The sequence below is a fragment of the Apodemus sylvaticus genome, chromosome 12 (genome assembly GCF_947179515.1).
Source record: "Apodemus sylvaticus chromosome 12, mApoSyl1.1, whole genome shotgun sequence".
Classification (NCBI taxonomy): Eukaryota; Metazoa; Chordata; class Mammalia; order Rodentia; family Muridae; genus Apodemus; species Apodemus sylvaticus.
The window spans coordinates 74,709,169-74,723,919 of NC_067483.1; positions in this window are offsets into that span (position 1 = coordinate 74,709,169).

The window sequence follows — 14,751 nt, forward strand, 5'->3', positions numbered from 1 at the left end:
TTTAATCCCAGCACTTGGGAGGCAGGGGCAGGAGGATTTCTGAGTTTGAGGGTAAAAAAAAGAAAAAAAGAGAGATACTTGCCTTGGTCATGGTGTCTGTTCATAGCAGTAATACCCTAACTAAGACAGTTTTTTTTGTTGTTATTTTGTTTTTGCCCACAAACATGAGTGTTGTCTAGAACACGTCTTTATTGTAGCCAGGCCCTGCCTTCTTGAGCTTGGCTGAGCTCACAGGTCTGCCATCACCTGTGGCCCCCTCGTCACTTCTCCAGCTCTCTCTCCTGCTACACTTTGTTTCCTGGAAGTAATTAGAAACTTCTGCTATTGCCATAGTAGCTGCTGCTGCTGGAGCCACCATAGCTACCTTGGTTTTGTGGTTTTGCGAGTATTAGCCCCCATCACTGTAGGGCCAGACCTTCTACCTCCATAGTTTTCTTCCTTCGTGGGTCCAAAATATGAAGGCTGATAGCTGTAGTTGTCAAAATCATTGTAAAAATGTCTTCCATTACCCAGGCCATGATGGTGACCCCTGCTGTCATATGTACTACTAATACAACTGCCACCAGAGTGTAAAGTGACATCTCCTCCATGACTAGAATTGTCATTGTCACCAAATCACCTCCACAAACTACCACCAAAGTTTCCAAAGCCACTTTGATATCTTTGGCTAGATGGAGTTGCTTCTACAGACTACATATTAGTACTAAGTATTTACATTTTTCTATGGCTGGGGAGAAACGTACCTTTGTGGTTAGATTAGAATTGGAGTTACCAGAAAATAGGAGGATCTGGGTCTCTTATTTTTTTCATATGCCATTCCCAGCTAAAAGAATCACAGCTCCTTGGGAAACTTCTAATACCCACCAGGGTAACCATGAGAAATCTTTTAAAAGTAAGATAGGGTGGGGATGTACCTCAGTTGGTAGAGTGACTGTCTAGCATGTATGAAATCCTGGGTTTGATCCCTAGCACAACGGATACCAGGAGTGGTGGCACATGTACACACTTGGGAGGTGGAAGAAGGAAGAGCAGAAATTCCAGGTTAGGATCAGTCTAGATCACATGAAATCTATCTTCAAAAAATATCATGGTGGTACATGCCTGTAATTTTAGTGCTTGAGTGGCTGAAGAAGAAGAATCCTGAGTTCTAGGCCATCCTGAGCTTCATTGTGTGATTCTTTCTGAAGAAAAAAAAAAAGCAAAAATTAAGATGTATGAACTTGGGCTGGAGAGATGGCTCAGCAGTTAAGAGCACTGACTGCTCTTCCAGAGGTCCTGAGTTCAAATCCCAGCAACCACATGGTGGTTCACAATTATATATGATTCTGACTCACTTCTGGTCCCTGTGGGCACTATATGCATGCAGTATATCCCCCAGCCAACACACACACTGGCAAGATACCTGTACACATAATTGCAGTATAACTATAAGTCTTTACCCTCTACACGTTGGCATCTCTGGGACATCCTTTCTTGTCAGCATTCAGGGCCGCCTCATTTTTTGAGGGTGTGTTTCAATTCAGTGTATAGAGGTACTTATACTTTGAAGAGTTTGTAGTGGACAATTTAGCTGGCTGTATTTCACCCTCTTATTATGAAAAAGCCACCTTAAACTCAGAGACATATCCTGGTACTTTTTGCTAGTTTATACTCAGGTCAGATTCCTAGCTGCTGGGGTGCTGTATTAGAAGCAATTGTCATGTTTTTTTTTCCTAAAAAAAAAGTCCATAATTAGTACCTTTGCAGTTGTTTTGTGGTGGTGTACAATAATAACTCTTCCCTGATGGGCCTCACGGATTTGGGGCTGCTGATCTGGATAGCTCCAGAGAAGCTGTGTGTCTGCACAGGCTGCGTGGCTCCCTGCTCTGCCCTGCCTACAGCTCTCACAGAAGAAAACACAGTCCTTCATCTTGATGCTCATCTCTTAGTGCCACGTGGAATATTATTGTCAATCTATATCTCTGATTTTTTAACTGTTGCATATTCGTTGATTTTTTTTTCTATTACGACCTTTTTCTTCCTATATAAAACTGTAAATTGAGGACTTTAGCTATTTGCTTTTCTGTACTGCAGATATCTCTCCTCAGTTTGTCAAAAAGCTTTAGGCTTTATTTCCTGTTTATTTTTAATTTTTTTAAGTTTAGTTTTATTTTGTTTTTCAAGACAGGGTTTCCAAGTGTAGTCCTGGCTGTCCTGGATCTCTCTCTCTCTAGGCCAGGATGGCTTCAAACTCACTGAGATCCAGCTGTCTCTCCCTCCTGAGTGCTGGGATTAAAACTGTGTACCATTACTGCTTGCCTATTTACTTATTTTTGGCCAAGGAAAAAGTTACATATTTGTCTTAGTTAGGGTTTTTCTGCTGTGAACAGACACCGTGACCGAGGCAAGTCTTATAAAGGACAACATTTAATTGGGACTGGCTTACAGGTTCAGAGGTTCAGTCTGGTATCATCAATGCAGAAATATGGCAGAGTCCAGGCAGGCATGGTGCAGAAGGAGCTGAGAGTTCTACATCTTCATGTGAAGGCTGCTAGCAGAATACTGACTTCTAGGCAGCTAGCACTAGGGTATTAAAGCCCACACTCACAAGGCCACACCCAATCCAACAAGGCCACACCTTCCAACAGTGCCACTCCTAGGCCAAGCATATACACACTGTCACAATATTCAGTGTAGTTACATTTGTCACCCTTCTGCCGTATAATTTACTGGCTTTGTGTTTCCCCTGGAAATTCCCTTTCTATTCCAGGGTCATTTGCACCTGACTTTTCCTCTAATAGCCTGTCTGTTGGTCTGTTGAAAATAACATGTTTAAAAAAAAAAGAAAATAACATGTTTTTCATAAATTATGATGCCATCTGCAGTCTCAATATTCTTTTATTAATGTTGACCTCTTTGAGACTGTTTTGAATTTTGCATCCTTTCCAGCAAATGTATATAGGCAGGTAGATACCTCTGGTCAGAGGCATTCAGAAGGGCCGAGTTATGGGGTTTTTAAGCAAACTCGGATGCACTGGTGACATCACTCCTCTAAGGACAAAGAACTTATCCAGTGAACATTTGGATTGGACAACAGTAAGCAGAGAACGCCAGCACCAACACCTTCACATTTTGTTTTGTTTTGTTTTGGTGCTGTTTGAGATAAGGACTAGCTATATAGTCCAGGGTAGCTTTGAACTTTCTGTCCTGTCTCCTTCACACCTCCTGAATTGCAAGCATATGCCACCCACCGTTTGGTACTGATTGTCCTTCTGTCTCACCACAGGGTCTTCAAGGAAGAGTCCAGTCCAGCAAATTTGTATAGGCAAGTAGATACCTCTGGTCAGAGGCATTCAGAAGGGCGAGTTATGGGGTTTTTAATAACTTTTCTTGTTTTAAATTTCTAGAACTACCTAGAATAAGAAGCTTAAACAATAGAAAATATTTTTTCCTAGTACTAGAGGTGAGAAGTCAGAGTCAGGGTGTGTCAGGGTCAGTGTCTTTTAAGGCCTCTCTCCTCGCCTTATAGATGACCATTTTCTTCTGTTGTCTGTTTGAGCCTAATCTCTCCTTATAATACACAAATCCATTAGATGAGAGCCTGTCCATATGACATCCTGTCTCAGAATGTAGTCACACTCTGAGATACCAGAGGCTAGAACATCAATTCATGAATTGTGGGGAAACACAAGTCAACTCAATGCTATCCAGTATGGAGATCCATGCTTCTCAGTAAATTCTGCAAGCATCAACTCAAGTATCAGCGCTAACCTTCCATGTCCTGGGGGTCATCACTTTGAGTGGGTTCACCCCGTCTAAGGCCAGTAGAGAGGAGTGTTAGGTCACAGTCAGAAACTGATTCTGCTTCTTTGTCTTGGATATAAAATATTACTGCTGCTGTGCAGGAACCCTCCAGATTTCATCTAGGAGGCTTTTGGGACGGAGGGAGTTTGCTGAGACCAATTACTGGGAGAATGAAGCAGCAGGTTCAGTCGGATTTTGGATCCCCTAATGGAGCTCTGGGCTCAAAGGATATGTAGGAAGAATTAACTCATGTAGGCATTAGTACTGATCCAAAGCATTCCCATACTAACATTTGCAGCATCCTAGAGCTCCTGTGAGGAATAACAGGGCAACTGACAAGAAAACTCCTGAGGGAAGAAAGCACCACAGTGTGCACTTCCGAGGGACTCTGCTTTGGGAAGTAAATGAGCCTACCCTACTCTAAAGGGTCCAAGATGGCAACCCCTCCCACTCATGTGCAGCCTTCGCTAGAAAACTTGACCTTTTCTGGCTCTTCAAAGGCTTAGAGAGAAAGGAAAGGTAAAAGCTTCTAGAAACACAAAACAATCCAGTTTCCCACTGAGATGGCTCCTGCTCTGTATTCAAATTAGGACATACCTCATTATTCATCATTTATGTATAGTAGGTAATAAGATGTAGAACAGAATAATCATGGTAATAAGATAGAACTAGAATAAATAACATTGGAAGGGACATAAACATCTAGTCTGTTCTTCATTTTGCAAATGAAGAGGAAAGGACTAATACTTGTTGAGTTAGATACTTTACATGTTTTTAACCTACAAGGTAGATATTATTCTCATCTTATAACTGATAAGATACCATATTATATAGAGTATCTAGTTTAAGGATACAAGCCATATCTAAGACTAGAACCCAGGTCTCATAACTCCTAAGCCACTTAAAAATATGTATTTGTAATATATGTATGAGTGTTTTACTGAGTGTAAGTATGTACACTGTGTGCATGCCTGGTTCTTATAGAAGTCAGAAAAGGGCATTGGATTTCCCTGGAACAGGAGCTATAGACAACTGTGATCTGTCATGTAGGTGAAATTGAATCCCAGTCCTCTAGAAGAGCAGCCAGTGCTCTTAACCACTTAGCTAATTTTCTAGCTCTAAAGCTACTTGTATCTGGGTTATAATTCTATGCAAAGTCCAGTAAGGCAGAACTCAATTTCAATATCTCAACCTATTTCTTCTTTAGAAGAACATATAGTCTAAGAAAAATTCCTGGTATTGCTCATAAGTAATAGAATTGTTCAGTGTTGTTGAGATGCAACTTGGTGAAATGTCCAGGCCACTGTAAGCCCACCATGGGCCTCACTTAGGGCCCACAGAGAGTATATGACTTGGAGGTACATTGAGAGTTCACTTTTCATAAGGGTGGTGAGTATCGGATGAGTGATTAGGATCAGAAGGAGTACCAGAGGGTCCATGGTTCTACACATGAGAAGAGAGACCAGTTGAAAGAAAAAAATGAGGCTGAGTGCTGGGGAAAAGAATAGACCATAGACTATGGGCTGTGGAGAAGAGAGGCACAACTGGACAAAATAGCTTCAGACACCATTCAGATGGGAGAGGGAGGGCAGATGAAATGAGCCCCGGTTATAAGTGTGTGGGGTGATGGCTGCAGAATAGCCGTCGTCAGAGCCTACTTAGCACTTCCCCAAGGCTAGGTCCCATTGAAAGCACTTCATCCTATTAACTCACTTGAGTTTCACAGTACGCATGAGTTTGGTACCATTGTTTTTTTATTTTTATGGACAGGGGAACCGAAGTGGAATAGCTTGTCTGGAGTTGTCCAGATTGTAAGTGCCAGAATTTGGACCTGAACCAAGAGCTTGTGCTTCTGACCACAGAGGGTTCTGCCTCCCTCACACAGCTGCCCTGTTTACCATATAGTTCAGATTTGCCCGTGAGCCTCCTCACTTCTTCCTCTGTAGCACACTATTTCTAGAACAGTCTATTCTGCTGACTTCCTCTGGCCACTGTTTAAGCTTTCACGTACAGATTCTCTCACTCTTCCTCCTTCCTTCCACTGCCTGCCTGCCACTCAGAGTATACTTGGAGTGATACTGACATCTTATGACCCAGGGGATCTGAGGTAAACATCAAAAATCTTGCTCCCTGCTTCTATAGCTTGAGAACCTGAACTAGATCGCATCTATATACTAGCAGATAGAATACAGATACACACAGATAGAATGTCTCCAACATCAGCACCATAGATCAGCCAAGAGAAAAGTGGACAGGAAGAACAAGGAAACAAGAAAGCTAAACAGTTATGCATTCACTTGTTAGAAAGTTAGAGATGTGGAATAAAGACAGATCCCAGCTGCTGAAATCCAAGACCCAAACAAGAAAACCAGCCAAGGGACAACGGGGGAACTGACTGGACAGAGGTGCTCAGAGAATTGATTATACGCCAACTGTTTTCACAAGAGCCCCCAGAAGACTGTCAAGGCATAAGGTAAGTGCCTTTAGTATATTGCCACAATGAAAAAAGGGACCTTTACTTTTATTAATGAAATTCTCTAGAAATAACCTCTTGGCCTTTTGGCTGAGATCTAGTGTGATAAAGCTCTTAGAAAGGGACTCTATGTACAGCATGGCCAGAATTCTAGCACCTTTTGAGGCAGTAAGCTTAGAAATGAAGGGCACTCAATACAACGATTATGTGCTGGCTAGGTTTATGTTAACTTGGCAATAGCCATAGCCAACAAAGAGGAGGAAACCTCAATGGAGAAAATACCTTCAGATGGTCTGGCTGCAGGCAAGCCTGTAGGGCATTTTCTTAATTAGTAATTGATGGGAGAGAGCCCAGCCCATTGTGGGTCCTACCACCCCTAGGCTCGTGGTCCTGGGTTCTATAAAGCAAGCTGTGGACTGGAGAGATGGCTCAGTGGTCAAGAGCACTGACTGCCCTTCCAAAGGTCCTGAGTTCAAATCCCAGCAACCACATGGTGGCTCACAACCATCCATAATGAGATCCGACACCCTCTTCTGGGTATCTGAAGATAGCTGTAGTGCATTTACATATGATAAATATTAAAAAAAAAAAAAGGAAAGCAGGCTGAGTAAGCCATGTGAGTTAAGCCAGAAGTCGGTAGCATCCTTTGATGTCGCTGCATCAGCTCCTGCTTCCAGGACCCTGCCCTGCTTGAGTTCCTGTGAACATGTGGAAGCATAAAGCACACAAGTCCTTTCCTCCCCAGCTTGCCTTGGTCATGGTGTTTCATCCCAGCAATTCCCATAACTATGGGAATTATTGTGTGAACAGAGCATAGCTACTGTGAAAACAGGATGTATCCAGGCACAAAGCAGAAGAGAAGAACATGGGGTACAGTGATTTGAAAGGGGCAAACATGTCATACATGCTGGACTGTTACAAAAAGCATGGAACTCACAAATCTTCCTTCCAGAATAAGAACAAACTTAAAAGTACAGTTTCATAATTTTTGTCCATGTAATAAAAAACCAACCAGCTAACCATCCCTGAAACAAATACAAAGTACTCCTAATAAAAGAACAGATCGGTGTTTCCCTTTTTCTGAAGCTTCCTGAAGAAAACACCTTGGACTGAGCAGCTCCATGATCCATATCTGTTCATCTTTGGGCTGGGCTGGGGGACAAGCTTCTGCACCTATGAGCTGTGGAGGACACAAGCTTGACAGTACAATAGCCTTATCTTTGAGAGCCAGGCCATCGTGACGTCTTAAGTATGTCATGACTTTTCCCACAAGTGTAGTCACCTCTTTTCTCATATTCCTGACAGCAGGTCAGAAAACACCCCGTTCTATCCAGGATGTACTCTACTCTCAGACAATTTTCGTTTTCTTCAGTGTTTTTTCTTAGTTCAGTTTTCTTCTTTCAAGCATTGCAAATACATCTCTCTTCACCATTTCTTAATCTTTCACCCCATTTCTGTCTTGCCAAACTGTTTTCCATGTCACTGCTACCAGAGCGAGGCCAGAGAAATACTAATCATTCCTCTTTGTTTTCCCCTTGACAGTAATTCCTTCCCCTGAAGTCATTCTTTCTTTTTTCCTCTCAGAATCTTACTTGCACAATTACTGGCTTTCATCTGTCCTGGTTTTTAATCTTCTATCCCAGTGAGCAAACCCTGCAGGTGTCATTGTCCCAGAGAGCAGGGTTGGCAGGTTTGACTCAGGAGCCCAGCTTTGTCACATCCTAGCAGCCACTTGATGGATTCGCACTTCTCTGGATTCCTCAGAAAGTGCCCACAGGAAGCCTTGGTTCTCAGTGTTAGCTTCTCCAGAAGATCTACCCAGAGTCAGCCACTGATGTCTCTGTGCACACAGGTGAGGGGAACCAACCACCTCTGTTCAGGTTTCATGAGGGTAGCACTGATTGTGCGCCACTGAGCAGTTGTGGAGAAGACTTGACTTCCTGGGTAGATGCTAGCTTTAGTCCCTTAGTTTGGTCTCCGATTGGAAAACCAATTTCCATGCTGCAAGTTGTCATGGTAACCACAGAAGCTCTGGTGGTTGGCTGGATAGTAGCTTGCTGAACCCAGGCAGGGACACAACCCCAGCTCTTTAATATCTACAGGGATGGGGTGACCCCAATGGCTTAATTACTGTCACTGAGGGGACCCTTACTTTTATTCCCTATCTCTCAGTATCTTTATTCTTCATCATTAAGTAAAATTCCACTTGCTTTGGACACGGGCATGAGCAATATTTACTTAAACTAAGTCAATATTTGTTTAAAATAAGTAACCTGAAAATGTTTTCCTCATTCTCCCCCCCCCCCCTTGGTCTTTTCCATAGAAACACAACCCTTGTTTTCTAAATACCCATTAGACATTTATAGTTATTTGTGTGCCACAGTGCATTTTCCCCCATCAGGTAGAAACCCCATCCTAAATGCCTGCCACATACTGGAAAGGAGGTGCAGATCTCCTATGGTGTACATTGGAATAGGCCAAATCGTGTGCAGAACGCAAAGGTGTAACTGAAGCGGGATCGTGGTGCTCATTCATGCACCCTGATGGACAACTCACTGTTGTCACTTGGTTTAGCGATCCCACACCAGGCGGAGGGTGCTGATGGAGGATGTGGCTGAGAAGCAGACAGACAGGGCAAGGGGAGGCTTACAGGGCATGTGTAGATACCCCCAAGGAAGTCACGGTTCCCTTTCCTAAGTTTTTAAATTATATGTATTTCAACCATTAATGGAAAAGCATCTGGAATGCACTTTGGGAATTAAGAATGTCAAGAAGCTGGCCAGTGCCATTCTGGAACATAAAAACAAAAATGATTACTGAGAAACATTCTGGTTTTCTTTATGTATCTTCGAAGATGGTTCCAAGTATACATTCCGCAGGCTTTCTGATTAATTTACCAGTGTCAATCGGAATTAGATATGCAGCCTCCCTCGGGGACTTCCTGAAAAGCAGTCCTTATTTGGATGGATAAGATGGGTGGAGGGTGCTCTCTGAGGCAGATGTCTCTCTGTAGCCCAGGCTGGCCTCAAACTTGGCATCTTTCCTTTCCCACTTCTGAGTGATAGGATGGATAGGTAAATCCTGATCACTGAAATCAATCCATCTCTCCTCTTTACTCTTATATTCTCACAGTTTAAAACTGATTTGGGGATGTGGCTCAAAAATTTAATTTCATTCAAGGCTGCATTGAAATACACATATAGGTAATTTGTAGCTAGCATTACCATTATTTTAGGCATTACCAAATTTGCTTCCAAAATTCCTAGTCCTCACTCATTACATCTTGTGCTATTGAGATTTCTCTTTTTGTAAATTATTTTTTTCAACAGATAACACTCAAACCCCTTCTAGCTCGTGCAAACATCACTATTTCTGTCTACGCTGGCACTCAGATGAAGGCAACTGTGCTACTGAAAAGTTATATACAAATGGGAAACATTGAATAAAATATTCTCCTGTTTATTTTTTTAATTTGGGAAAAGTTCGTGTGTGTGTGTGTGTGTGTGTGTGTGTGTGTGTGTGTGCAGACAATCTTAGTTGTCCTTCCTTTGGTGCCATTCACCTTATTTCTATGAGACAGTCTCTCACTGACCCATAGTTCCACTAACTATGCAAGTTTAGATGCCATTGAATCACCTGCCCCCTTCCCTAGCGCTGCGACTACAACTGCACCATTCCCAGCCTTTTTGTTTCTATGGCAGTGAGGCTGCAGTTCAGGTCCTCAGGCTGGTGCAGTAAATGCTTCTTTGACTGAGCCCTCTTTCTAGTCCCATGAAAGTAGGTCTTAAAATTTATTTATTTCTGGAGGCTGGAGAAATGGCCTAGCAGTTCAAAGCATTGGCTGCTTTTCTAGAAGACCAGAGCTCAGTCTCCAGAGTGCCCATAGTTCGTAAGTGCCTGTAGCTGGTTCCAGGAATCAGACACACTCCTCTGACCTTCAGGCACCAGGCATTTGGTGCATATACAGATATGAGGGCAAAACATGCATACACATGAAACATCTTCAGCACCTATATAATGCAATATGTAGGTTAAATCATACAAAATGACCAGAATGTGGGAGTTTTATTTTTGAGGGAGGGTTAAAATAATCAAATAGTGGTATTTTCATATAACTTAAACAAATATATGAATAGGGAACATTTCACTAAAATATTTTAAAATCAATTCCCCTTTTAATATTAATGATTCCTGCCGGGTGGTGGTGGCACACACCTTTAATCCCAGCACATGGGAGGCAGAGAGGCAGGCGGATTTCTGAGTTTGAGGCCAGCCTGGTCTACAGAGTGAGTTCCAGGACAGCCAGAGCCACACAGAGAAACCCTGTCTCGAAAAACCAAAAAAAAAAAAAAAATTAATGATTGCTTTCTAGATTTCTAGATTTTATGAGTTGAGATTTTATATAGTAGGTTTACTTATAGCAGGACCCATTTAGACCTTACCAGACTTTCTGTTTTGCACATGTGTGGTATGATGTCCTGACTTGAAACTCAGGAATTCAAGGGCAACTAGAAATCTTTCAGCACACATCTTTCACAGCATTAACCACAATCCTCCCTGACAACTTGGAGGTTACCGACTCTGAGATGCGGCCAGTTGCTGAGAAGCCAGCATGCGTTCTTTCCGTGACCCTTAGAAGCTGGCCTGTTTCCTATTAATGATTTTTTTGTTATTGGAGGCATGCTATAGTCTAGTTTTTCTGGTTAATTCCCAGATCTTCTGCCATTTTTCTTGTACAACCCATTTTCTTTGTGGTGGGTCTTACCAAAAGACACCACAGACAGAAAGAGAGCTTCTGGAAATTATCATGTTTCAGCAACAAAATTGTTTAAACATCTGACAGTCATTTGCAACCAAACATCTCTGGTCTCATCCATGGAAAATATCACACATAGCAAAGAAAATGGAAAAGAGCTGGCAGAAGGTATCTGTTGAGTTTATATTGCGCAGCATTCAAATGAGTTCCTAGGGGACCTCGGGCTACGGTTGCTTGCTCTTTCTGGTTTAACGAGTTGGGAGTGCTCCTTCTTGCACAGGGCAAGGAACCAGAGTCCAGTTTTTAAGATGAACTTGAGAAATCAGCTTTCATATCCCAAAAGTCAGTGTCGTGATGGGTGGGGTTAGGGACAGGGCTTAACAGTTTCATTTCATTTGGAGTAATTTGAAATATAAAGCATGTACGTGTGGAACATATGCTGTTTTTAGACAATCATAAAGGGTGAAAGGAACATCATTAGAATTCTCAGGCGGACAGGGCCCATTCATGTGACACTGGAGACTCAGGCTACCATTGTTGCAAGGGCCCCTCAAAAAAGTAACTCTTTTAACTCCTAGTTAGGTGCTTTGAATTTGGGTTCTGTTTAGGAATCCAACAAGTTTCCAAGGTTGTTATAATAAGCAAAGAAACTCTGGTTAGTCTGAGAAAGAGCTTTTGGGCTGAGTTGGTTTAACTAGGATGTGAGAAGTTTTTAATTCACAGTAGCATTTCATCTCCCTGAAGACATCTGCCTAGGCAAGGGTGGGAAGGCTCTGCAGCCTCTCTTTGGGGCGCACTTGTGGTAGAATATAGCAGCTCCATGAAGAAGACTGCCACTTCCTTCTCTGTGTGGTGTACACATGCCTTAGACATGTTGTGCGCACACACATGTGTGCACCCCCACCCCTGTGTGTAGGCATGGTGTTGGGAATCATTCTCCTTTAATTTTTCACTTTATTCATTGAGGTAGGGAATTTGAGTGGGTACTGGGAACTGAACTCTGGTCTTTATTCTTCCACTGAAATCTCTAACTACAGAGCCATTTCTCCAGCCCCTCTATTTTCTTTAATGGAAATATTCTGTTATTTATTGAGCTTGATTTAGCATATAAATTACAGTATTATTAATGGAATTTGTAGGATGAGAACTTTAGGATAATTAGAAAACCAGTCACCCACCCACAAGAGACACAACCAGAGAAAGTCTAGCTTCATTAGTTTCCACAATGACATGAAACTCTTGACTAATAATTATAGTTGTCTTAATTGAGCCTCAGGGGGCAGCTTTTTGCCCATCAACTAAGTAGGAAATAGATTTCTGTTTCATGCTTGAGACCTTGTACTAATTAATGTAAGAAATGCTTTTCTTTACATGTGTATATCTTTGAACCACAGATGCCCAATAGAAATATAGTGGTACCCATCCATGCAATAGAAAACTTACTCATAACAAAGTAAAAAGGTATCAGTGAAATTAATTTTAATGATATTCTTAACCTAACATATCCAAAATTAGTGGATATTAGTGTACTGCCAATATAAAAACCATTAAGGAGACAGTTTATATTTTGGCTTTTACACAAAGACTTCTTAGACGTCAATGTGGTTTTATAGGCAAGGTGTATATCAATTTGGGCTGTCCACATTTCAGGTACCAATAATCATTGATAAGTTGTGGCTGTCAGATTGGGTGATACAGCCTTCAACTATGCCCGAATCCACTGCCATGCACAAGGTTTTAGAGGGAGAGTGGAAACAGGTCAAAGACTTCCCCAAATTAGGAGAATCTGGGGCACCAAAATTTCCAGGATAACTGCCCTGGAATGTGGAATAGTGTCTAAAATGTAAACCTAGGGCTGGAGAGATGGCTCAGCAGTTAAGAGCACTGACTCTTCTTCCAGAGGTCTTGAGTTCAATTCCTAGCAACCACAGGGTGGCTCATAACCATCTGTAATGGGATCCGATGCCCTCTTCTGGTGTGTCTGAAGACAGCTACAGTGTACTCAGATAAATAAAATGTAAACCTAAAGCATCATTTTAAAGCTTTACCTAACACTCCAGCGGGAAACTGCAATCAGAACAAGTTTAGATACTCAGAGTCCTCAAAAGCGACAACAGCACAGGAGGTTTGATGTGCGACTGAGAATAGACAGAGGACAGGGTGGAGAGAGCTGAGGTCAGAGCAGCAGTGCTGCTCTCTGGAGTAAGCTCTGTGTCCCACACAGTACCTGCTGCATTTGTGCGTGCTGTATGAGAAGTGTCTTCTTCTTCCCTTTATCCCCCCTCAGGGCACTTTGCCCACTCCTCTCTCCCTGTATTCTCTTTTTGGGCTCCAAGTGATTTCTTATTTTGCATCCCAGAACCTCATTTCTGCAGCAGCTCAAGCTCATAGGCATGTTTTATAATTGTGTCACAAATATCAAAAGCTTATTGTTGAAGCACTAGCAATAATGGCAGTAACAATTCAGTTACAATTCCTGTAACAACTCCAAGTCCTTGGGAAATGTTCCATTAAGTCACTCTTAATTAGGGGTGAAGACCAGAGGCAGTTTCAGTTATGACCTATGGGTGGCAGCATTGTCTAAGTCATGAGCTGCTGTGTTATTTCCCCTCTACTTCCTGGGCCATGTACCGAGCTCAATCAGGAAGAAACCTTTTTGTCTACAACTCTCTAAACTCCAGACTGCAAGCTCAGCTGCCAGTATTTCAGGGAAGGGGCTTGGGGAAAGCCTGAAGAGAGCTGTCACTGTACAGGGGAAGACTGACAGGCCCGGAGTTAAAGAACCAACTAAGAAATTGTAGGGGCCCTGAAAGACAGTGACAGGAGATCCTTAGCTCAGGATGTAAGGACGTTTTTTTCTTTAAATTGGTTAGTTTTCATCAGGTGGGTCCAACTTACTAATTTAGTATAATCAAGTGATTGACAGAGAATATTTGGAAAATTTGTAAAATTACCCATGAGAAAATAAAAAATTCTATTTATACATCACTATCTCTCTTCCCTCTATGTATGTATACATAATCAGTGTAGAAAACTATTTTTCTATTGTTCCAGAAGCTAAACCTTAAAACCTTTTGATCCTATAAGTTAAGCTATTGGCACATGGATGTTGGGCTAAGGAGAGAGAGAGAGAGAGAGAGAGAGAGAGAGAGAGAGAGAGTGTGATGATTCTCAGGCTTCTACCTCAGATAATAGGATGAATGCTGGGATATCAGTAGAATAGAGGATGAAGAAGGCCATGATCTTGTCCACGTGATAGCTAGCTGCATGGAAGTGGTCATCAAAAAAGAGGTAGATTTTTCATTTCCAGTTTAATACTATTCACCATTTACTAAGGATGAATTATGTACCCAATTATGCTTTAATTCCTATGTCTAATTTTCTTAACAATGTTGTAGTCATGTTTTATAGACGACACAGATTGAGGCATATGACTTTTTTTGTTAATTGTATAGCCCCAGCAAGGGGCAGAACATGTGACTGTGTATCACCACACCCTCTATCTGCGAATTCTACAGGAGTGATCTCCAAGCAAGTGGTACCTGATGCAGCAGGTGTGGAAATGAGACTTGTATTGACAGGTGCTAGGCCTTGAGGACTGAGGCTGAAGCTCTGGGAACAGTGCCATCTGTGGGACCAGGAGAAAAGGACCATGTGGAGACCAGGACAGAGTGCCACCGAGGAAGGGGAGGAGGGAGAGGATGTGCTTCAGAGATCCAAGAGGTGTGTGAGTGTGTGT